Below are 24,509 nucleotides of genomic sequence, written 5' to 3'. Positions count from 1 at the left end.
AATTTTAACATTTTCTTGTTTTAATAAGAGTCCATCCAAAGGCAAAAACTGAATTGAAATGTGCATATGAATTAGTAAACTACTTGAAACAATAAGGAACCAACACAATACCAATTGTAGTAGTTACATAATCTGGTGTCAATGTGAGGACTAAGAGTGAAGGGGTGGAGTCTAGTCTGTCAATCAGGATATAGCCAATGAGTCCTCTGTGTGGGCATGGCCTTCTCCTGGGGATTCTGGGAACTCCTTTATTTCCTCCTTGGAGGCAGGAGACACACACTCTCTCTGCTGACTCTCTGCAAGACATCCCTGTGGAGAAGACACATGGAGAGAAACTGATGGACCCAGATCTCTGGAGCCAGAGAAGCCACATGGAGACCCCTGCCAATGCTGAGATACTTACAATGCCACTGGATCCACAAGACTTCCCACCCACTGGCCTGTGATCTTTCTGCATTCAGGGTCATTGCATGTGTCTCATTAGTCTTAAGGAGAATTTATAGATTGGTATCAGACATAATGAGCTAATACAGGACTTATGTATGATCTGGACTTGGCTGGGATGTTTTCTCAATATTCAACTGCTCTTGTATATAAAGCTCTTTCTTATACAAATATGACTCTCCCTGGATTTGTTTATCTAGTCTACTTGGACTAGCACACCAGTTAAATCAAAAGGATATTTTACCAATATTTCCTTGATATTTTCCCAAATCCTTCATAGTGAAATGGTTCTCATAGTAAGACAGCAAATTTTAAAATTATATACTAGATCAACTAAATAAATTTAACTAGTAACCAGTCAAACAAATACGTTAATTGATTTGTACATTAAAAATATGTGTACTGTGCAGTTTTACTTTAGTAGCTTAGGAAAGTACCCACTGAGACTCATGGAATTTTAGATAATAAAAAATAATCTGTGGAACCAAACATAATAACTGGACTCTATCTCAGTCTAAGCTTTCAGAGAGGGTGAGATGTGCTGAATGCACAATGACAGTTTGGGGTTCATGCTGAATTTCAAAGTATATTTTAAAGCCACAAACCTTACATGAACCACAGCATCTTATGTTTGGAATGAATTAGATATAATTCTAAATTGACCTTTTATCCCTTTCATATGCCAATTCCTTTTTTTCTATGTTATTATGGTGATGTAAAAATTAAATTTCCTACATTTCTTAAAACTTTTAGTGCTAGACTAAATAAATGAAAGCACATTTTTATATATTTTTAATTTTGACTTTTTTCATATGTACTTACATAATTCCATATGCATATGCAGATGTGTTACAGTAAGTTAAAATCAGAACTTGAATTTAATCTTTAAGTTGGTACAAAGGCTACTGAAAATCTAAGACTGTATCCCTTTGCTTTCTTATATCCTATAGATCACCTTCAATTGGATGAGCTTTTCTTGCTTGTCCAAGACTTGAAAAAAGTGAGTGAGGAGATTATCAACCAGGACATCTGGTGAAATCAAAGAAATACTTCTTAACATCTCCATTCTGCCTGGCTCGAGACCATTCTCTCAGTCTGCCATCCAGGGTCACCTTCTCTTTCCAATGTTCCTATGGCTTGATACTCCATCTCATTCCTTCCAAAAGCAGTGTGCAAGCAGATGCCTCTCTCTAATTCTTCTAGGAAACCAGCCCCCCGGAGGTGCAATGGTTAAGCACTCAACTGCTATCTGAGAAGTCAATGGTTTCAACCCACTAGTTTCTCAGCAGGAGAAAGTTATAGCATTCTACATTTGAAATAGTTATAACCTGAAAACCTGATGGGGCAGTTTGTTAGAGTGTAGACTAGAGAAACAAATCTAGAAACACTCATAAGTGTATAATAAAGGGCTTTATATAACAGAACAATTGTATATTAAGCAAACTCCCAACCCAGTCCAGAGCAAGTCCATAAGTCTGATATTAGTCCATATGTCCAACACTAGTCTATAAATTTCTCCTCAAACTCACGCAACACGTGCAATGATGCTGAATGCAGGAAAATCACAGGCCAGTGGGTAGAAAGTCCTGTGGATCCAGTGACATTATAAATGTCTCAGTGCTGGCAAGGGGTCTCCATGTAGCTTCTCAAGCTGCAGGGCTCTGGCTCCATCAGCATAACTCCATGTGGCTTGTCAACAGGAATGTCTCACAGGGAGACAAGCAGAGTGTGTATCTGGCCTCCAGCGAGGTATTTATCTCCTTCTTGCCTCCAAATGAGCTCATCAATCTGTGACCTGATTGACAGGCTAGACTCCACTCCTACAGAAGTTGACAGGATATTATGTAACTGCTATAGGCAGTTACATTCTGTTCCAGAGGGTTGCTATGAGTCAAATCAATATATCAGTGGATGGCAGTGATGGCTCTTCAATAACCCCTATCTATTATTTGTTTTATTTCCTCAGAGACAATTAAGCTCATCTAATTAATTTCTTAATTTCAAGGTGAATTTATCTTAATATGAATTCAGTGGCACCATATCAGAATAAGAACTTGCAATCTTTTAGAAGTACTTTCTAAAAGTTTTAGATAAGAAAAGCACTAGGAGACATCAAGGCAAATTTTGCTATTATAGAATTTGTTAACTTTTATTTTTTATGTTGGAAAATTTTTTTTTTATAAAATAAATTTTATTTTATAATTTTTTTAATTCCAAAAAGAACAAAGAATGATCTAGCAATCAGCTGTATTTTTAAAAATCCTTTTATTGGGGTCTCTTACAGCTCTTATAACAATCCATACATCCATTGTGTCAAGCACATTTGTACATATGTTGCCATAATCCTTTTCAAAACATTGTCTTTCTACTGAGCCCTTTGTATCTGCTCTATATCATTTTCCTCCTGGCCCCACAATCCCACACTCATGAAACCTTGATAAATTATAAATTATTATTATTTTCACATCTGACACCATCTGCTGTCTCCTTGCACCAACGTTTCTGTTGTTTGTCGCTTTGGGGTGGGGGTGGGGGGCAGGGGTGTTATATGTTGATCATTGTGATCAGTTCCCCCTTTTTACCCCCACTTTGCCCCAACTCTCATGGTTATTGCTACTCCCATTATTGTTCCTGTCCTGGATTCCGGTTGTCAAGAGTTCTTACCTGTACCAGTGTACATGCTCTGGTCTAGCCAGATTTGTAAGGTAGAACAGGGGTCATGATAGTGGGGAGGAGGAAGCATTAAACAACGAGAGGAATGTTATATGTTTCGTTGGTGCTATACTGCACCCTGGCTGGATCATCAGGTCTCCACTTTGCTCATCCCCTCACCCCCATCATTTGCATTGATATGAATGTTTTGGGTCTTCTGATGCCTGATACCTGTTCCTATTGACACCTTGTGATCATCCAGGCTGGTGTGATTTTTCCATGTGGACTTTGTTGCTGCTCAGCTAGATGACCGCTTGTTTATCTTCCAGCCTTTAAAAACACAGACGCTATATCTTTTGATAGCTGGGCACCATCATCTTTCTTCACATTTGTTTATGTACCCATTTTGTTTTCAGGGATCGTGTTGGGAAGGTGAGTATCACAGAATGCCAGGTTGTTAGAACAAAGTGTTCTTGCTTTAAGGGAGTACTTGAGTAGAGGCCCAATGTGCATCTGCTACCTTAATATTTAACATTTAAGTATATGCACATAGATCTATGTCTCTATGATTAAATAGTAATATGATTACATATGTACATGCCTGTATTTATATCTCTATACATGTCCTTTGCCTCCTAGTTCTTCCTCTATTTCCTTTAACTTGCCTCTTGTCTCACTATCATGTTCAACCTTCATTCGGTTTTCAGTAATTCCTCTTAGCTACATTGCACTTCATCAAACCCCAAAAGCATCCTATTCCCTCCTCACCATCGATTTCAGATCACTTGTTGTTCCCTTATCCCTGAGTTTGTTAGCTCCATCTTTCCTTTCCCCCATCTCCACTTCTCCCAAGTCTCCCAGACTGTTGATAACATTTTTGTTAGTCTGGGTAGACTAGAGAAACAAATACACAGAAACTCATATGTATATAAGGGAGTTGTATATAAAGGATAAGTGTATATTAAGAAAGCATCCCAACCCAGTGCTGTCCAAGCCCATAAGTCCAATATTAGCCCATATGTCCGACACAGATCTACAAAGTCCTCCTCAATCTCAAAAAATGCATGCAATGACACCAACTTCAGGAGGAAAGCCAAATCAGTGAGTGTGTAAGCATCTCAGTGCTGGCAGGGGTCTCCACATGGCCGCTCCCACACCCAGGCCTGCATCAGGGTAGGTCCATCTGGCTTCTCCTCAGGGATGTCTCGCAGGAAGTAAGCCTTGCAAGCTGAAGCAGGGAACTAGCTGAGGCAGCTGCACCCTGGTCCGACCATCAGAGAGCAAGAGACCTGAGAACTAGAAAGGTGAGACTCACTGAGCCATTTATCTCTCTGCCTTTCAATTAATCCCACATTTGTTATCAGTCAGGTTGGCACAATAAACCTTAACTATCTCAACGTTTTCTCCTCAGGATTGTTTATCCTGCGTATCTTCCGGGTCTGTCTGTTGACCTTTATGAATGTTTTCTGATCAAGTCTGATGAGGCCAAGCGCTACCCCTAAAGTCTTCATTTGGGATTCCTCAGGGACATCATTGCTTTGCTCCTCTTGCTGCTCTGTTGCACTCCCTTTGTGTTTTACCCCATGTGGGAGTGTCAGAGCGGGCACAATTCCTGCACTATGTCTCCAGTGATATCTTTTGTAGGGCTATGGCTCAGTGAGGGATGCCATGTCTTGGGGTAGGGTCGGCCCTCTGGTCCTCTCTGTGCATTGGCTGCTGTAAGCAGGAAATTTGCTCCCATGTGTTGTGAGCAGCCCTGCTCTTCTCCTAGAGCTGTGTCTTCAGTGCTGCTCTCTGTAATGCATTCTTCTGGGGAGGGGTTCACGTAGCTTGGATTGGAGCCAGCCCCGCAGCCCTATCTGTTGGTTCACTGCTTTAGGTCACTATGTAATCAACTGTATCTTGACATTAAAAATGAACAAGTTAAAAAAGTAAATATAAAAATTAAAAAAGTTAGATTTTTGGCAAATTCACTTAAATCTGTGTGTCCGGGAGGTGGTAACATAAATATATATGCAAAATATGTAAATTCCCTGGTCTGCTTCTGTTCCTCCCTTCTTCCTCCCTCTCTTCTATAGTTTGCCTTTCTTCCCGTCCTTCTTCGCCCTCCTTACCTTGCTCCTTCCCTTCTTGCCTTTTATAAATGGACGATAATAGATAAAACAAAGTTTACCTGAACCCACAGTTATGGATTGAAGTTTCCCTCACAAATATATATTGGAATTCTAGCCCCAGGAGAAACAACCTGACCATCTGCTCCTGCAAATACTACATCCTAGGAAGCCCCATTGGGCAGTTCTTGTCTGTCCTGTAAGGAACTTTGTTGGTGGTGTTTGGTGCACCACCTCAGGGCTGGTGATTCAAACTCATTAGCCACTCTTCAGAAGAAAAGTGAGGCTATCTGTTCCTGTCCAATGTAAACCTTGGAAACTCCATATAGGGTCACTATGCGTCAGAACTGACTGGGAGACACACAACAACAAAATACTTTGCTTGCTATGTGTATGAGGCCATATGAGAGTAGAAGAGTAGGGTGTACTCTTCCAACCACTTCTGAGTTATAAGAAGCAGCCTAGACAAAAAGAAACAAGCACAAACCCAAACAGCAATAACAACTGAGCGATTTTTGCCCAGCATAAACAAGAAGAAGCTATGTGGAAATTACCAAGGAACCGAGGACCGGGGCGACAGAAAGTGAAAGAAGAGACAACGTGCACCGAGCTTCCAGCTGCACCAGGCCCTTAAGATGAACATGGACCTGTGGATCCTCATGGGGAGGTGAAGTTCCAGTGGGACCTCAACGCCTTGACAAAGAGTGCCCAGGCTTTGGCAAGATCATGGCAGAGCGCCCAGGCACCAACTCTACAGGCCCTTCACCTATGCCGCACCTCACCCTTCCTGACCCTGGCCCACTGAGCAAGCAAACCTCCCGCAGCAGCCAATCAGCCCATGGAGGTGCAGGAAGGCTATGGCTTCGGGTTAGATGACCCATACACAAGCACTGAGCCAGCTGTGTCCGGTGTAAACAGGCCCGCTCTGGTGAGGGGGGGCATGAGTGGACTCATGCACAAGGTCCCAGGAGTCAGTCTGGAGCACCTGAACCCAGACCTCACAGTTGACAGCTAGCAGCCAGTGTTCAGGGTCTTCCCAGGCAACCCCACAGAGGACTACAACCTCAACCCCACAGAGGACTACAACCTCATTGTCATGGAGCGGAATGGAGGGGCTACGGCTGCTGGTCAGCCTGGAACCAAACCCCCAGGGGCTCTGGGATCCCACTCCTACTGGCCTAGCCATAGTCAATGAGGAAGAGACAGAGGCAGCCATTGGAGCTCCCCCTGCAGTGCCAAAGGCCTAGGGACCAAGCCTGTGTTGATGGCCCTTGCCGAAGGCCCTGGAGTCCAGGTCCCCCACTTGGCCTCACGCAGTGGCAGCACCAGCTCAGGCCTGGAGGTGGTGGCCCCCCCGAGGCTGCCTCGGACCCATCTATTGGCCCTGGTGCCCTGGACGACAGTGCCACCATCTGCTGTGTCTGCCAAAAGCCAGGAGATGTAGTCATGTGCAACCAGTGCGAGTTCTGCTTCCACCTGGACTGTCCCCTAACAGCTTTGCAGGATGGACGCACAGGGGAGGAGTGGAGCCGCTTACTCCCTGACCTGCTGTAAGAGGACTGACTGGAGCTCTCTACCTGGATGGGGCAGAAATCACTGGTGTGGTGGCAAAGCTTTTGCCTGCCCAGCAGCGGAAAAGTCAGCATGTCTCACTGGTCCTGTTCTGCCAGGAGCCATGCCGCCCCCTGCACCAGCTGGCCACCGACTCCACCTTCACCCTGCATCAGACTGGTGGCATCGTCGACCTGACACTGATCCAAGCCCGCCTTCAGGAGAAGCTGCCAGGACCACACCCTCCTTACAGCTCTCCTCAAGAATTTGCCCAGGCTGTGGGCCACATATTCAAGCACTTCAACAAGCCGACAGAGGACAAGGCCGTTGTGCAATCCCTCATCGATGACATGTATGAACAAAGTCTTTGGTGACACCAAGTGCTGGGCTGTGCTGGCTGAGCCATCCCCACTGAGTCTGCCTGGTGCTGGCCTGGGGACCCCTGAGCTGCCTGGAGGCCCCAGCAATGGCCTATGAATCAGGTGGCCCCATGGCCAGCCTGGCCTGACTACCCTGCCACTACCCCAGATGGCCTGGCTCCCACTCCCTTGGGGGCCCTAACCCCCAGCTCCTTACCATATGGTTTTTACTTGTGTGTATTTAATGAAAATGTAACCAGTTCAAAAACAAAACAAAAAAAAAAAAACGACCCAGTAGCCTGAATCCTAGTTTTGTCTCATGAACTATGAGAAAATAAATGTCTGTCCCTTAAAGCCACCAATGGGTGGTATTTGTGCTGAAGCAACATGAGGAAATAAAACACCCACTATACAAATTTTATGGTGGCTCTTATAAGGATCAATAATTGCCCTTAGTCTGCTTTTTTAAACATGAAACAATGTCAATAGAAAGAAGAAAAAAATTGTATCCATTATAATACCTCATTGTTATGAGTTAACAAGCATCCTTCTTATTAAGGGTGTACTGTATGCCAACCGTGAGAGATGCATGCTTTGTATTTTATGTTTTCTCTCCCCCCCATATTGATCCTGGCAGAAGGCTATTTAATCCTCATTTTTCAAACGTGGAAACAGGGGCACATGATGTTAAATGACCCCATCAAAGACTCAGTGAGCAGAGGCCCGGTTCGAATGGAAATCTGCTGCCATACAAACGTATGTGTGCCCCTAGCTAAGCCCTGCTCTTCGTCCTCTGACCAAAGGTGTAGCTTTCTAGACTCTTCTCACGAAATCACCAGGTAGGACTTTCTCTAAAACTCTTTGTTCTGTAGTATTTACTATAAAAGTGTTGTTTGTGTGTCATATAGTATTTGAAATTCCTTTTTTTAGGAAGGGGTATAGATGTTATTTATTTAATGACCTAAAATAATCAATTTGTGACAGTTGGCATAGTTTAATGCTTGGATTGCAGTTTACAATGTGAGTAATACAGAAGCTGAGATGGGATTTGGCTGTTCTGGTGAAGTATCAACTGAAGCAGGGAATTTTTTGCAGTTCAAAACAATTGCTTTAGCCAAATTCATTTTCATAAATATTAAAACCAATATTTACTGGCTTAAGTTACTTTCCTCGTAGGACATATCTAGGTTAAAATATTAATTTCGGCCAGGGATTAGCTCATATAAAGGGCTAATTGTCATTTGGCATTTTCAAAATATTTGAAATATTGAAGTGTTCTTTTGGTTGCTATTATTTATTTTTCTAGAACAGTTAATACTCATAGCACCTGCACAGTAATTTGTTTTGAAATTGTTTTAAACTCCTTTGATTCCACTAAGGAACTCTGATGGTAGTGGTTATACATTGCGCTGTGAACCACCAAGTCAGCTGTTTGAAACCCTTAACCACTGCCCGGGAGAAAGTGGAGGCTTTCTACTCCTGTAGAGTTAAAATTTCAGAAACCTACCTTTGACAGTGTTACTCTGTCCTATCTGTTTGCTGTAAGTCGGCATTGACTCCGTGGCCGTGAGTTTGATTTGGCTTGTGTCTCCCTTACATGTTTGCTTTAAAAAAGTAAAGGGGGGTGGAAGGGATGGACCAATACCTGCTGTTTTACCAAGCATGATGTCCTTCTTGTCTTCTCCAGGGACTGGTCTCTCCTGATAACATGTCCAAAGTATGTAAGAGGAAGTATTGCCATCCTTGCCTCTAATGAGCACTCTGGTTGTACTTCTTCCAAGACAGATTTGTTTGTTCTTTTGGAATTCTGTGGTATTTTCAATATTATTCTCCAGCACCACAATTCAAATCCATCACTTCTCCTTCAGTCTTCCTTATTCAATATCCTATTTTCACATATATGTGGGTGATTGAAAATACTATCGCTGACTTGGGTCAGGTTCAATTTATTCCCTTATGTAACATCCTTGCTTTTTGACCCTTTAAAGAGGGACATGTGCAGCATATTTACCCAATGCAGTGTGCAGTTTTATCTCTTGACTGCTACTTCCATGAACAGTGATTGTGGGTCCAGCTGTAAGGATTTTGGGGTTTTTTTAGTTGCAATTTATTCTGAAGGTTGCAATCCTTGATCTTCATCAGCAAATGTTTCAAGTCCTCCTCACTTTCCACAAACAAGGTTGTGTCATCTGCCTATCCCAGGTTGTTAACAAACTGTCCTCAAACCCTGGCAAGGGTTAGAGAGATGGAAATATCTGCATTAGAATTAGATGGAGAATTTGTTGAGAAACAATAGGTTCACAATACAATTTTGTTTAATAAAGATTAAATAAATATTTGTTATTTGTATGACCAATACAGGAAACATCAAAAGAATATGGAAGAAATAGGCAGATCACTACCAAAATGAACTGGTCCACAATTTCAAAAGGTGAGCATACTATCAAGAAGTAACGCTACTGAAGGGCAAAGTTCAAGCTACTCTGAAGTCATCTGCAAAAAAATAAGACTCCAGGAAATAAACAAATATGAATATTTCAACAAACCTGGAAGCACACTATGCTAAGAAAATTGCAAGCCTGTTACCTGGCCAACTGGCTGCAAGAGACTTATATATTTATGTCCATTCCAAAGAAAAATGACCCAACCAAATGGGGGAATTATCATTAAATATGATTATCAGAAAGCAAAGTTTTGCTGAAAACAATTCAGCAAAGGATTAAGCAGTGCATCGACAGGAGAATGCCAGAAATTCAAGCCATGCAGAAGCGAACACGGCTTAAGGGATGTCATGACTGAATACAGAAACTACAAGAAAGATGTTTATTTGTTTTTTATTGTCTACTCAATGGCATTTGAAGATGTGGATCAGAAGAGCGTGTACCAATGGGCAAAATGATGAAATATGAAATGAGGCCTGGCTTAATTTGAGTAGACATGTGAATTATGGTTGTATCCTCTAACACCACTCTTATTCAATCAGTATGCTGAACAAATAATTAGAGAAACTGGATTATATGAAAAATAATTCAGGGTCAGCTTTGGAGGAAGGCTTATTAGAAACCTGTAATATGCAGATGACCCAACTTTGCTTGTTGAAAATGAGGAAGACTTAAGGCACTTGCTGATGAAGATCAAGGATTGCAATCTTTGGTATGGATTAAAAGCCAATATAAAGAAACCAAAATCGTAACAACTGGACTATTAGACAACATCATAATAAATGGAGAAAATAATGGAAATTTTCAAGGATCTAATCTTTCTTAGATATGCAATCAATATATATGGAAACACCAGTCAAGAAATCAAAGGATGTATTATGTTGGGCAAATCTACTGCACAAGACATCCTTCAAGTATTGAAAACCAAAGGATATGACTTTGAAGACTAGGATGTGCCAGATCTATGCCATGGTATTTTCAATCCTCTCATATACATTTGAAAGTTGGGCATGAATAAGAAAACCCACAGCAGAACTGATGCATTTAAATTATGGTGCTGGCAAAGAATATTGAAAATACTACTATGAACTCCCAGAAGAACAAACAAGTCTGTCTTTGAAGAAATACAGCCACAATGAAATTTAGAAGTGAGAATGTTGAAACTCCATCTCATATATTTTGGACATGTAGTCAGGACAGGTCAATCTCAGGGAAAACAAACAAACAGAACAATGTCTTGCTTGGTAACATCAAAGGGATGTTTCCGAAAAGGGAAAGCACTCACGGAGATGGAGGGACCTCGTGGTCGCAACAACGGTGAAGCATAACAACAGTTCTGAGGACGGCACAGGACCATGCAGGGGGCCTTTTGTGTATACAGGGCAGCAATGAGTCTGAATCAGCTCCAAGCCAGCTGACAACAACAGCATGATTCTTCTGTGTACTCTTGCCATTATCCTAGTGTGGGGAGTGTATATGTGTGTGTACCTATATACATATATATGGATAATGGTTTATCTTCACCTGGTTTTAGATATATCAAATATCAAAATTCTGAAGAATAAGTGGGTTGCAAAGAAGATGTAAACAATTATCTTCTTAGAAGTAATTTGTGGTTTTCAGAACAATAAACTAAGATTATAAAAATGTTCTAGTAATCACAATGTTCATTGAATTATAGAAATGCAATCTCTTTTCCCTATTAAGTTTTACTCAGGAACGTGAGCAAAAAGTTCATGCAATCCTTTAAAAAAATTTTTTTTTACCAGTAGTGCACCTGGTGCTGACCCTACCACATGTAAAACATAGTCCCTGATGCAGAACTTTCACTGTAAAAATAGCTGAAAGAAAAATGAACTGCAATTACTCTACATTTGCTTCTAACTGTTCTAATTAACTCATGTCTGAAGAAATATACATTTATCACCTCTTATTTTGTAATCTTATTGTCAAGTAGAAAATGTATCCTCATTTTTTTCTCCTTTATCACAAATGTATAGTTGTTGGGGGAGGGGTGTTTGACTTCACTATTACATATTAAGCAATGAACTTCTCATAAAGATTACTCTTAAAATCATCAAAGATGTAGCATTTATGGAATCAAAATGTGAATGAAGTATGGAGTAATGGCCGTACTCAGAGCTTTCCACAAGCACTCTCTGTGAAGAATTGATTAAGTAGACCAGGAGCAGAGTGAAACGGATTTCCATGGCTCTCATCCAGATAGCATTTTTACCAGCCTGTCTCATGCAGTGCCAGGAAAACTGTAAATAAGTTACTGAACTTTCCTCAGAGCAAGTACTCCCAGAAGGCTCATGGCTTTTTTTTTTAATGTATCCTTCCAGGCTTGTTTTTATTTATTTTTTTAATTTATAATTAATTTGGAATTAATACATATATCATATAATTCCATAGTTCAATCTGTCCAACAGAAATGTGACTTTGCTACCACAATCAGTTTCCAAACACTATCTGTATGGACTCCTTGACATTGTCTCCCCTTCACCCCACCGCCATCACTGTACCACCCCCCAAATCCTTATTCTACTCGCTATTTATATAGGGTCATCAATGCTATGCTTTACATACTTAAAAACTAAAAATCAAATAACACAACTTCAAGAGAGTGACTCCCCAATAACCTAACACTTCTGAGATACACCCTAATATGTACAAACCAAAACCAAGCAAAACAATGCAAAACAAAAATACAGAAAAATTTAGGAACCAGATCAAGTCTAGCATGCAGTATAGGGAGGATCTGCTGACAGAATGTTAACTGTTCAAGTCAAATGTATGCCTTTGATTTTCTATACTCAGCTTTCAAATGCACTGTTTAGTAGCCATTTCTCCCGGCCCCTAATTGTGGGTAGAGGGAGTTCATTGGAGACTTATTTGCTTTGTAGTTCCACAAATGAATCTTGGGCTCCCACTGCAATTCTTAACTTATAAAATAAAATGTTACATTTCACCACCACCACTGTGTTAGTCTGGGTAGAGTAGAGAAACAAATTCATGAATACTCTCATATGTATCAGAAAGAGCTTTATATACAAGAGCAGTTGAATATTGAGAAAACATCTTAACTCAGGACAGATCAAGTCAATAAGTCTGATATTAGCCCATATGTCCAATATCAATCTATAAAGACCTCTTCAGACTCAGGAAACACATGAAATGATGCTGAGTGCAGGAACATCAGAGGCCAGTGGGTGCAAAGTCTTGTGGATCCAGTGGTAGTTGACCCAGCACTGGCAGGGGTCTCCATGTGATACCTCTAGTTCCCAGGGAATGGGGTCTATCAGCATAGTGCCGTGCATCTTGTCAGTAGAGCATCTTTCAGAGAGTGAGAAGAGTCTATCCCACCTCCAAGGAGGAAAACCAGGTTTCCCATAATTCTCAGGAGAAAGCCATGTCCACACAGAGGCCTCATTGGCTATGATCTGATTGACAGACTAGACTCCACCTCTTCATTCTTATTCTCTCAAGTCCCAAATTGACAGCAGGTTATGTAACTACCACAACCACTACCATCATCCTCATCCAGTGATCTCCCACTAAATTCTAAGTAATGCATAATGCTACGAGGTTTTTTTTAAAACTATGGAATATTCACACATCTTGAAAGGCAAATAGCAGTGTCTTGATTAAATTAACAGCCACTGAGTTGATTCTGAAGCAAAGTGACCTTATATATGGTTTCCAAGGATGCGACTCACTATATGAACAGAAAGCTTCCTCTCTACTTGTGAAGCTGCTAATGGGTTACAATGGCTGCCCTTGTGCTTAGCAAGCCAGCCCTTACCTGACAGCATTACCAGCCTCCTTCACCGAACAGTTGGAGAAATTGACTTTCAAAATATATATTCAACTCCTTGGCATCATGTCCATTTGATGCCAATATCAGTGATAAATTTTCCTTCTCTGAGCTGTTGCCTTAAGGCAACCTCACTATCATAAAGCATATATGATTAAATTCTGAGATTTTCAAATACTAGACAAGACAGAGATGAACAAGTTCAACTTTCATAAGTCTAACATGTACCTAAATGGGTACTTCATGCTATAAAAATAACTAAGTACCTCTTCCCCCCTCCTACCCCCCCAACCCCCCACCCCAGCATGTATTTTTTTAACCTGTGCATTATCCATTTGCTCTTCTAACCCATCTTCTTCCCTTTTACACGCTCTTGCACTAATTCTAGAGAGACACCAATAACTCAGTACTGTGATCCCGGATATAAAATTTGCACCAAATGAACTCCAAGATTGTTCCGGCTTTCTGCCTCTAGAAATGTTCACTGGAGTCCCGAGTACAGCTGGGTCTCCCAGACCTGAAGGCCAAGAGCGAGTCATTTCAAGAGTCTGAAAGGGCTAGAATTTACTGGGCAAACACTGAAGAGGAAGATCTATGCAGAGTAGGGATGTTTAACATTTATTGCAATGCCCTTGACAACAGCACTGTTACCAGTTTCTCCCTGGGAACACTATGTCCTTTCTTTCTTTGTGCCCTTGCTGCCTTCTAAGCGTTGCTTTCAGATAAATGCTGCCCTCTCAGTCTGTTGTTAGGTCCCATTTAGTTGTCGGGACCTGTAGCAACCCTCTGCTCACCAGAATGAAACGCGCCATCCTCACAACTGTTCCTAAGTTTAAGGACACTGTTGGCAGCCACAGTGTCAATCCATCTGATTGAGGGGCTTCCTGTTTACGCTGTCCTGGGATGAAGCATGATGGCCCTTTTCCAAGGACTGGACTCTTCTGACAACGTGTCCAAAGTATGTAAGAGGAAGTTTCGTCATTCCAGCCCTTGCAGAGTACTCTGGTCATGCTTCTTCCAATATAGATTTGTTTGTCCTTTTGACAATCCATGGTGCTTTCAGTATTCAACATTGCCAATTTCCATCAATAGATGAATGGAATAAAATAACTCTGGCATATTCACACTATGGAGTATTATGCATCCCTAAAATATAGCATTGAAAACATGAAGCACCTCATCTTGTGGAAAGAGTCGGTGGATATCATGCTGAGTGAAGTTAGCCAGGCACAAAAGGACAACCACAACATGAGTCCACTGAGGTGAGTTCAGACAGCAGAACGGGCATAAAGGAAAATGCACATAACACATTTATTCCGGGCCGAGAACCAGACCAAACCCAATGATGCATACGCCATCAAAAACAAATAAATAAATACATTTTAAAAGATGTTTAAAAGTTGCAGGTAGCACCTGCACTGAAAGACAGTCCCCTGCCCCCATATGCCTTTAAGAGCTACAGCAAGGGGGAGGGGGGAAGCAGTCATTGGAGGATCATGGCACCAATCCACACAAGGGGAGGGTATTGTTTATGTCTCCATGGGAAAGGGAAAGAGAGAGCAGATCTTATTCTTGTGCACCAATCCTGGAAGGCAATGTCCCTGCTTGGAGCAGCTTGTTCAGTGATTGGATGGTAGGGTCAGCCTCAGCTCAAGACACGATGTCCCCTCCCTAGATGAGAGTGCTATGGAGGATGGCCCTGAAGATACAGCTGGAGAGAATGGCTGGTCTGACCCAGCCACATGGGGCAAACCAAGAGGGGAGTGCAACAGACCATGAAGTCCCTCAGCAATCCAAATTGTAGGCGGGGGTGCTTGGCACCGCATCTGGTTTGCAGTTACTCATAAGGAGTCCATACTGAAAGCCTAAAGGTGTTAAAGGGTGGGGAGGACACTATTCTGCTCCATCCCTGACTGCAGGTAGAGTAATGAGGACTTGTAGTATGTGCGCCTTTCAGACACAAATGCTCAGGATTGAAAGTGTATATGTGCTCTTAGGTAAGTGGATCCCGGGATATGGAACCTGGAAAGAAAAGGGGAGTGAGCTGAGGGATTATAGCAGGTCCTGCTTGCTTCTTAACAGAGAAATATTCATCTACTCTGGGATATACTTGGAACTATTTTTATGGTCTATCTATCTATCTATCATCTATCTATCATCTATCTATCTATAAGTTAAGCAGGATAAGCAAGCCCAAGAAGACCACAATGGGGTGGGTGGGAAGGAGGGGAGGAGAGGAGGGAAGGTGAGTGGTAAGGCAATAAGAAAAGGGACAGGGGAAGAGCAAAGGTTCTAAAATTAACAGTGAAGAGAGTATAGTTTTCCTGGTAGTGTTTGATCAATCAACATGCACCCAAGAAGAATTACTGCGAGGTGAATGATGGGCAAATATGATAGTGGGGCAAGAAAAAAGAAAAAGAGCAAGAAAAAAGTATATATAGGTGTAAATATAGATATGCATATCTGTAAATGTATATAGGTATATTTGTTAATATATGTGTGTATATATATGCATGTAAATATGTATATGTGTATATAAATACAACAAAGAAGCAGATGGATTTTGGGCCTCTACTTAAATCTAACCTGAGAACAAGAATGGTTTGTTCTAATAATGTGGCAAGGTATGATGCTCACCTTCCAGACATGGGTGCACAAGCAAATGTGGTGAAGAAAGCTGATGGTACCTGGCTATTAAAAGATAGTGTCTGGGGGTCTAAGATCCCTGTAGTTAAACAAGCTGCTATCTAGCAGGGAACCAACAAAGCCTACATGGAAAAAGCACACCACCCTGGGAAATCATAAGGTGCATACGGGATCGGGTAGCAGGCAACAGAAGACCCCCAAACAAACAAAAAACCCTATGGTTGAGAATGAGGGGACTCAGAGTAGAGTCCCCATCTATAGACAATGCGACTTCCTCTTACAGTAGAGTCACATGGAAGTGATAAGTCAACCAGGGTGAAGTATGAGGCACACAATATTCCTCTGATTCCTTAAGGCTTCTTCACCCGCCACTATCATGACTCCAATGCTGCTTTTCTCTGTGGGCTAGGCTGGAGCTTGTACACAGGTACAGATAAGACCTCAGGACACCCAGAATCCAGGTCAGATTGCACCTCTTGTTACCAGAAATGAGAGGTATGATGCCAGGAGGGTAGGGGGAAGGTCGAAGTGGGGGGGAGACTGTGGGGGAAGGGGGTAGTAGTTGGTGTAAGATATGAAAATAATAATTTATAATTTTTCAAGGGGTCATGAGGGTGGGAGGGGGAAGGGCGGGTTAAACGAGGAACTGATACAAAGGGCTCAAATAGAATGTAAATGGTTAGAAAAATGTACATATATGTGTATATATACACACACATATGTATATATAAACACACATATGAACATTAGAAAAATGATGGCAACATATGTACAAATATAATTGATAAAATTGATAAATGGAATGTTATAAAAACTGTAAGAACCCCCAATAAAATGAACTTAAAAAACAAAACAAAAGCCAGTTTGTTCTAATAATAGGGCGATGTATGATACTCATCTTCCAGGCATGATCTCTAAAGACAAAAACAGGTGCATGAGCAAATGTGGTGAATAAAGCTGATGGTGCCTGGCTATTAAGAGATATAGCATCTGAGGTCTCAAAGCCTTAGAGTTAAACAAGTGGCCATTGAGCAGGGAAACAACAAAGCCCACATGAAAGAAGCACACCAGCCTGTGTGATCATGCGGTGTTGATGGGAAGAGTTATCAGAAGTTCAAAATCAAGCAATCAAATTGATGAGAAGGAGCATGGATAAAGTGGAGATCTAAACCCACCTGTAAGATTATTGGACAGTCCCTCACAGAAAGGCCACATGGAAAGGATGATAAATCCAGTATGCATATAGTACTGATGAAACCTATAACTATCCTCTAGTTCTTTAATATTTCCTCCCCTTACAATTATTGTCTTTGTTTTACCTCATTAATCTTGTTAGACCTGCCTATGTTCATTATGTGCAATCAAGATTGCTCGATGCATGAAAGCCAAGATACATAACCCTTCAAAAATAGTAACTGGAGTAATGATTCCCTGAGGCTATGGGGAGAGACGTGGAGAGGGGAGGAAGGGGAAACTGATAGCAAATATGACTTTATAACCCCACTGGAGGATAGCAAATTACAGAAAAGGGGTGAATTGGATGCGGTAAGATATGGCAAAAAAAGAGAGACAAGAATAAAAATGTATAAGAATAATAATAAGGATTCCTGGGGGGGGGGTGGAGGAAGGGAATAAAAGGGAGCTGATATCAAAGAGTTCAAGAAGATAGAAAATGTTTGAAAACTGATTGTGGTAATTGTACAATTATGCTTGATCTAATTGAACCATGGAATGTTATAATATCAGTTAGAGCTCCCAATAAAATGATTAACTAAATTAGAGAAATAATAAAGTTTAAAAAAATATTTACATGATTTTAACCTTACCACTTAATCCCCTGTCTGATACGCGTTGTGCCTGATCTGGTTTTCAACATTTTCTGGTTTTTTGCTTTTTTTGTTTTCCCCCTACATTGGACTTTATCTCTGATGTATTTTGTCATTGTAGGTAACCCACTTGAATTTTTGTTAATGTTTTATGTATTAGGGTATATAAAACCCAGGATCGATGAACCGATAGAGACAAGGAAGTGACGAGGGTTCACTGTATATATTAGCTGCTTAATTAACTTGAAAACTCTTCAAAGCTAAATATTGGCAACAAATGGATTAGGTTTAAAATATCTATACTAATATTTATGCAAAAAATTGAAAAGCCATGGGGGCAGAGAAAGTGGGAAAATGGAAATTTTGAATAGAAGTAATGAGGTGAGCTTAATTATAGCAATGAGAGTAAACTATCTTGTGGGATGCTTTCTATAAACATACTCATTTGATTACTACTTCAATTAGCCAAACATGTCTGATTTTATACTTAGTATTTATAATATTTAGGAAAACAACTTATAGTTGAGCAGATTTGGCATTTTATATTGAGGAAGGTAGAAATGGAGTGTATTCCCCACCCAATAAAGCATAATGATATTCTTGATTAGAAATAAACATTAATTATCATTCTGTAAATGTTATTGAGCATCCAGCATATTCAGGGTACTGTGCACTCACTGTCTGAACACAGACACACAGAAAACAAATAACTATATAAAAGTGATAATTGTACAGTCACAACCTAGGAACACTGCCAGACATGGACATATACATTAAAAAATGTAAATATATGAATAACATGTGTGTAAATTATTAAAAAATGGCTTTGTTCTTGTTCTTGGTTTGTGAGTGTGTGTGTGTGTGTGTGTGTGTGTGTGTGTGTGTGTGTTTCATTCAGATATTCCCCTGGAAGGACACCAAAAAAAGGCCCAGAAATATCATCATGGTTGCTAGTGATGTCACACTCCATGGACCTCAGGGCATCTTGTGGTGGCATCCTGCACTGTGTTTCTCTTTGGTTGAATCTCCCAAGTCTATTGCTTTCTTGTTGATCTAACAAACTGTGGTTGCTTCCCTTTAGACTTTAAGGTTCACCTATAGCTATCAAGGGAAGAACTCTGATACAATACCCGCAGCTGGAATAGGAATTGCCCCACCAAACAAAAAATGAAAATCTAAGTACATATTGCCAAGTTCTGTGCCATTCTCACACTATTTACTATTCTGGAGCCTATCCTTGCAATCACTGTTAGTCCATCTCATCGAGAGGCCCACGCACCCCCATTTTCCCTAACCCTTACCAGGCATAACCTTACTAAGCATGAGGACCTCCTCCAGCAATGGGTTCCTGCTGATAACATACCCAAAGGAAGCAAGAAAACTAGGAAACCTCACTACTCTCACATCAAAGAAACGATTTGCCTCCAGTTCTTCCCAGACAAATGTGTGCATTTTCTGACAGCCCTCGATATAGTTAACATTCTTTGCCAACATCGCAGCACAAATGCGCCAATTTGTCTTCCGCATTCCTTTTTCAGTCTCCAGCTCCCACATGCGCATGAGGCCATTGAAACTCCATCGCTTGGCTCAGGTAGGCCTGATCAAAGTAACATCTTGCTTTCTTCAGATTATAAGTAGTCTTTTACTGCAGATTTGCCCCATGCAATAATTCCTTTGATTATTGGAACTTTCATGAGCATTGATCGCTGATCCAAGCAACATGATATCCTTGACAACGTTAATGTCTTCACTGTTTATTATCATGTTGTCCATAGAGCTAGTTTAAAAGATGTTGGTTTTAATTTTCTTCACAGTTAGGAAAACTTTGCCTAAATCTTTGAAAACTCTGAAGGGTTTACCTTCATCATTAAATGCTTCTAGTTCTATATGGCATGCAAGGATGTGTCATTTGCATATTTTGGATTGCTAATAAGCCTTTCTCTGGTCCATATGCACCATATTCATCTTTATATAACTTAAGTTTTCTGATGCCTTGCTCAAATGAATTTCTATTTTAGCATCTAGTGAGAAATTGAAAATAGTAAAGTACCCAATTTGTGTTTTCAATACATTTACTCATGAAATAATATATAACCATAATATGTTATATTTTTATTTTTGTTAATTGGAAGTTCAGTCAATTTTGCCTCATAATGAACTCATGTGTACTAAGGAGAACCACTCCACAGAGTTTTCAAGACTGGATATTTTAGAGACAGATTGGCAATACTGCCTTCTGAGGCCCTTCTAATAGCTTTTGAGCTAGTAGTTGAGGGTTTAATCATTTGTGATATGCATGAGACTTCAAAAAGCCCATGGGAAAATGGAATTTAAGATAATATAATTTTCCTTGAATTTTTGAAGTCCCCGTGTGTGTGTGTGTGTGTGTGTGTGTGTGTGTGTGTGTCTCTGTGTGTGTGTGTATATTGGGGATAAGACACCCCCACACACACATACTTAGTTTTTCCATACAAAACATAGGACCAAAAATATCTTCCTGATATGTTTGGAATAAATGTAAACTAGACTGTAAATGTGAGCACTTAAAAAGATTATTAAGATATTTAAATAAACAAAACTACTATTTGAATAAAATAGGAGAATAATAGATGAAGGTACTTCCTCCTTTATCGCAAAATTCTACCTTCCTAGAAATAAGACTAGTCCTGTTATTTTTATAAATAGGTAACTGGTGAAAACCATATAGGAAAAAAACAAAACCCATCTTATTCCTGTGGGGTTTTCCTATCCTGGCTTTTTGAACTGAAGAGGTTTTCACAAGTATTTTCAGGTTACCACCATACACATTCACGAAGTAGGGAGCTATGCTATTCAGTGCCCTGGTTTGTATATACTTTTTCTCCTGAGGACACTTCAGATTCCATTTTCATTATCAAATCCACTTCATAATTCTTGTTTTAGCTAATGCCATAGAAAAGGCAGTGCATGCACACCAATTTCAATCTTACTTTAGTTTATAGAGCAAAGTACCCAGAGAAGCATAAACACATAGAAGACAGTTCTTACATATTTTTTTCCTCGCAACCCTAGTTACTGTTAATACAATGGCCTAAGTGGGGTTTATTTAGTCTTCCGAGGTTAAAAAACAAGAAACTGGAGAAGATCTTCGGGTGGTAGTGAATTCTCTGTTGCGTTCACAACGATCATTTTATTAGACAGTCCTTTCTTTTTAAGTCATCTTTTTTGTCATTAGCTTATTATTCCTAGTTCTGCCCAAGTTACTATATGACAGGGAGTCTGTCTTTTTCAAATTAATTAGTAGATTATTTTTATTAGTTATCAAGTGAAAAAAATCTCATAACCTTAAAAGGTAGACCTCAGTTATAAAACTCAAAAGGAAACAAATAAACAAGCCCACTGCCAGCCAGTCAATTCTGATTCATAGAATCCTGTACAGGCTTTCCATAACTATAAAGCTGCACGCGAGCAGGCAGGTGTGCCCTTTGACCCAGAAGCTGGTGAATCTTTAAAACAGTACTATACAACAATCATGTGTTGCTATACCTATATTGGTGAGATCCAGGTAATCATGTAAAAATACTGTACCTTACACATTGGTATAGATAAGAGCTTCCAACACATGGAATTCAGGACAGACAAACCCCTCAGGAACAGTGGTGATATCATGAGGGGAGGGTGAGGTGGGGGTTAGGGTTGGGGGAAGGGGGAACCCATCACAAGGATATATATACATATATCTCCCCCCAGGGGAACAAATTACAGAACTGGGGATGGGAGATAACGGACAGTGTAAGACACAAAATAGCAACAATAATATATAATTGATCAAGGATTCACAAGGTTGGGAGGGTGGTGGAGGGAGGGGGAAAAAGAGGAGCTGGCGCCAAGGGCTCAAGTAGAAAGAAAATGTTTTGGAAATGTTGATGGTAACATATATACAAGTGTGCTTAATACAACTGAATAATGGATTGTTATAAGATTTGTAATAGCCCCCCCAATAAAGTGATTAATAAAATCAAACATACATAACAATAAAAATAATAAATTAATAAATTTAGAATGCCTCAAAAAAATACTGTACCCTCCATCCCTACTTTAGGCTTATACAAACAATTCTATTTCCATTCAAGACCTATGTACCTGAGTGGGTTTCCTGTTTGTCTCCCTCTTTTATAAGTAGATGACAGACAGGGATGGAATTCAATCACAACCGTTGACCTACACTTCTTTTCTGGAAGAAGTATTAGAAATTAGCAAACAAAGAGCAACTGAAAATGTTCCTTGCTGAATCCAAAATTCAGACGAAACACTATATCTCTTTCTTAACCTCTTCCTTTGTTGTAATTCAAAGAAATAATCTCTTGGGGAAAGGGTTCTAAATGTTGTTTTCTTATTAATCAAGTCCATATGATCACAGGTAAAGAAAGTATCACAACAGAGTAAATTGGAGAAAAAACAAAAACCTGAAGCCTCTTACTGCAGGATTTTCTGAGAGTCTCTCGGGCCATCAGGCTCACAGGGCCTTCTCGGTGACAGGGTGAGCTTCCCGCCCCCCGAAGAGTTTTCCAAGACGCTTCTTCCCGGTGCTTTAAACTGGGAGACGGAGGGTGACTTTTTTCAGTGCCTAGCTTTCAATTCTGATCCTGATGCCCTCTGGTGTAAAATGGAACCTGTTCTCTAAGGTTTTTGATGCCGTGATCTTTCGGAAGCAGATCATAGTCTTTCTCCCAAGAAGCCTCTTATTGTATTCAATCTGACATCTTTACCATAACCAGATGCTTACCCATTTACACCACCCAAGCAGCACACTTAAATCTTATGAACACCTCCGTTTTCCTGGAGGACAATTTTCACATGCCTCACTGTTATATAATTGCAAGTTCAAAGACCAAAGTCCACTCTTGAGGGATTCAGGGATTCTGGAATCAGAAAAGTTTACATTCGCCTCTTCGAAGCCCGGTAGATGAAGCGCTGGGGGCTCAGGGGCTCAGTGATCAGCTGCTAACCGGAGAGGTAGGCACTAAATCTACCATGTGTGCTGCAGGAGAAAGATTTGGGATTTTGTCTGTAGAAAGATGCTCGCCTTGGGAACCTTGGAGGCTGTCTCCCTTGCCTTACAGAATCAGGGCATGTTGAAATCGACTCATGGCAATGGGGTTTGTTCACCAGGTAGAGTAGGCAATCTTTACCTCTTTGGATTTATTTGAAGGCTTATTAGATATTTATATCACTTTTTTACAATAGCCAGAAACACAAAACTTGCAATAAATAGTCATTATTATTATTACTGATATTCTTTTGATTAAAGACAATGATATTTTTGTTTTTCCCTTTTGGTATGTGGTTTTATAGTGGGCAAGAAAGCAGAACTCTCTGGCCAATCTCTCAGATAAAATGTAAAGTCACAGGCAAATGTATGTGGTATTCAAGAAACATGGAAGAAATGTCTACATCTGGGCTACTGGAGTGGAGGGCAAGAGAGAGCTGTCTGGGGCCCTGAGGTTGAGAACTGGGTCCTGCTGTATCTGCCTCCGACAGAGCTAGCAGGACCACAGGGTCATGGACGGTGATGGACATTTCCAGAACCCCACCAGTTCTTATCTCCTTGCCCACGGTTGAAAATCATCCACTGGAATATGGGTTCTTGCAGATGGTGGCAGATAAACGAAGACAGAGAACTGTGCCACAGTCATGTTACAGGCCATTTCCTGTGCATCCTTTCCCTGAATTCTTGAATTAAGTGTTTCACACTGAATGTCCATGTCTTTTCTCCCCGGCTCATGGTCTTTAGGGATAGTAGAGCATTGAGGTAAAAATTGCCACCCAGTAACAGGTGTTCCTACATTCTTAAATCACACTTACTTGGGACAAGATGAGTTACCAAAAAAAAGATTGCTATTTTAATGATGCTCATCACAGTCATAACCGGCTCAGGGTTTTCAAATCTCCTCCCTCGACTGCAGCAAATTTAGAAACCCTGCTTTCTTTTTAAAACATTTTAAAAGATTCAACAGTTTTCTCCATATAATCAGAGGCACTAATTATCAAGCCTATTTCAGATAAAGTAGTAGTTAATGCCATTTTATCAAGATGGGAAATGAATCTGACTTTATTTCTATTGCCACTGCCCAAAGGCAGGTGGCTTAAGGCAAATATATTTAGTTTAATGAGACTCCAGGGAATAAACAGTCTAAGTTTGAGCACCCTCATTATGCATCAGCAAATACAGTGACCTGCCTGCTGCAAAAATTCAATTTATATTTACAAAATTCATTGCCACAGTTAGTCCACTGAAATGAGCCTTTGATATTAGACCCCTCCCTGACCCTTTTTTGCATTCATGTCCCAATACTTATATCTCAAACTCAGACCACCTAGAAATAGTTTCCAGTTGTCCACATGCTGCTTCCCTCTCCTTGTGTTAGCCTGCTCACAAAGATTTCATCTTCTAATTTTCTGGTGTGGAAAAGAATCGGCAGTGATCCCCTTTCCAAGTGTTTTATGTTGTGTTCGTTTGCATGTCCTCATCAGCAGATTGTCGGGGATTTGTTATCTTGCGGAGTCATGTCCTCAATCCAGGGACCCAGTTTTCAAAGGAAGTGCTGATCAACTGAACTCAGAGAAAAATATCCACGGACCACTTCAGGGCACAGTAGTGAGCATGGAGATATTTTGATGCG

General features: G+C 40.6%; 1 pseudogene; it reads left to right on the top strand.

Moving 5' to 3' along the window:
* Positions 1–7,235, top strand: part of LOC101652613 — a 52,468-nt pseudogene extending 45,233 nt beyond the window's left edge.
* Positions 7,236–24,509: the final 17,274 nt, after the last annotated feature.

Source organism: Echinops telfairi, unplaced genomic scaffold (genome assembly GCF_000313985.2).
Source record: "Echinops telfairi isolate 266 unplaced genomic scaffold, ASM31398v2 ScPeMD7_7467;HRSCAF=8505_1, whole genome shotgun sequence".
Classification (NCBI taxonomy): domain Eukaryota; kingdom Metazoa; phylum Chordata; class Mammalia; order Afrosoricida; family Tenrecidae; genus Echinops; species Echinops telfairi.
This window is presented reverse-complemented; position numbering and strand designations above follow the sequence as displayed.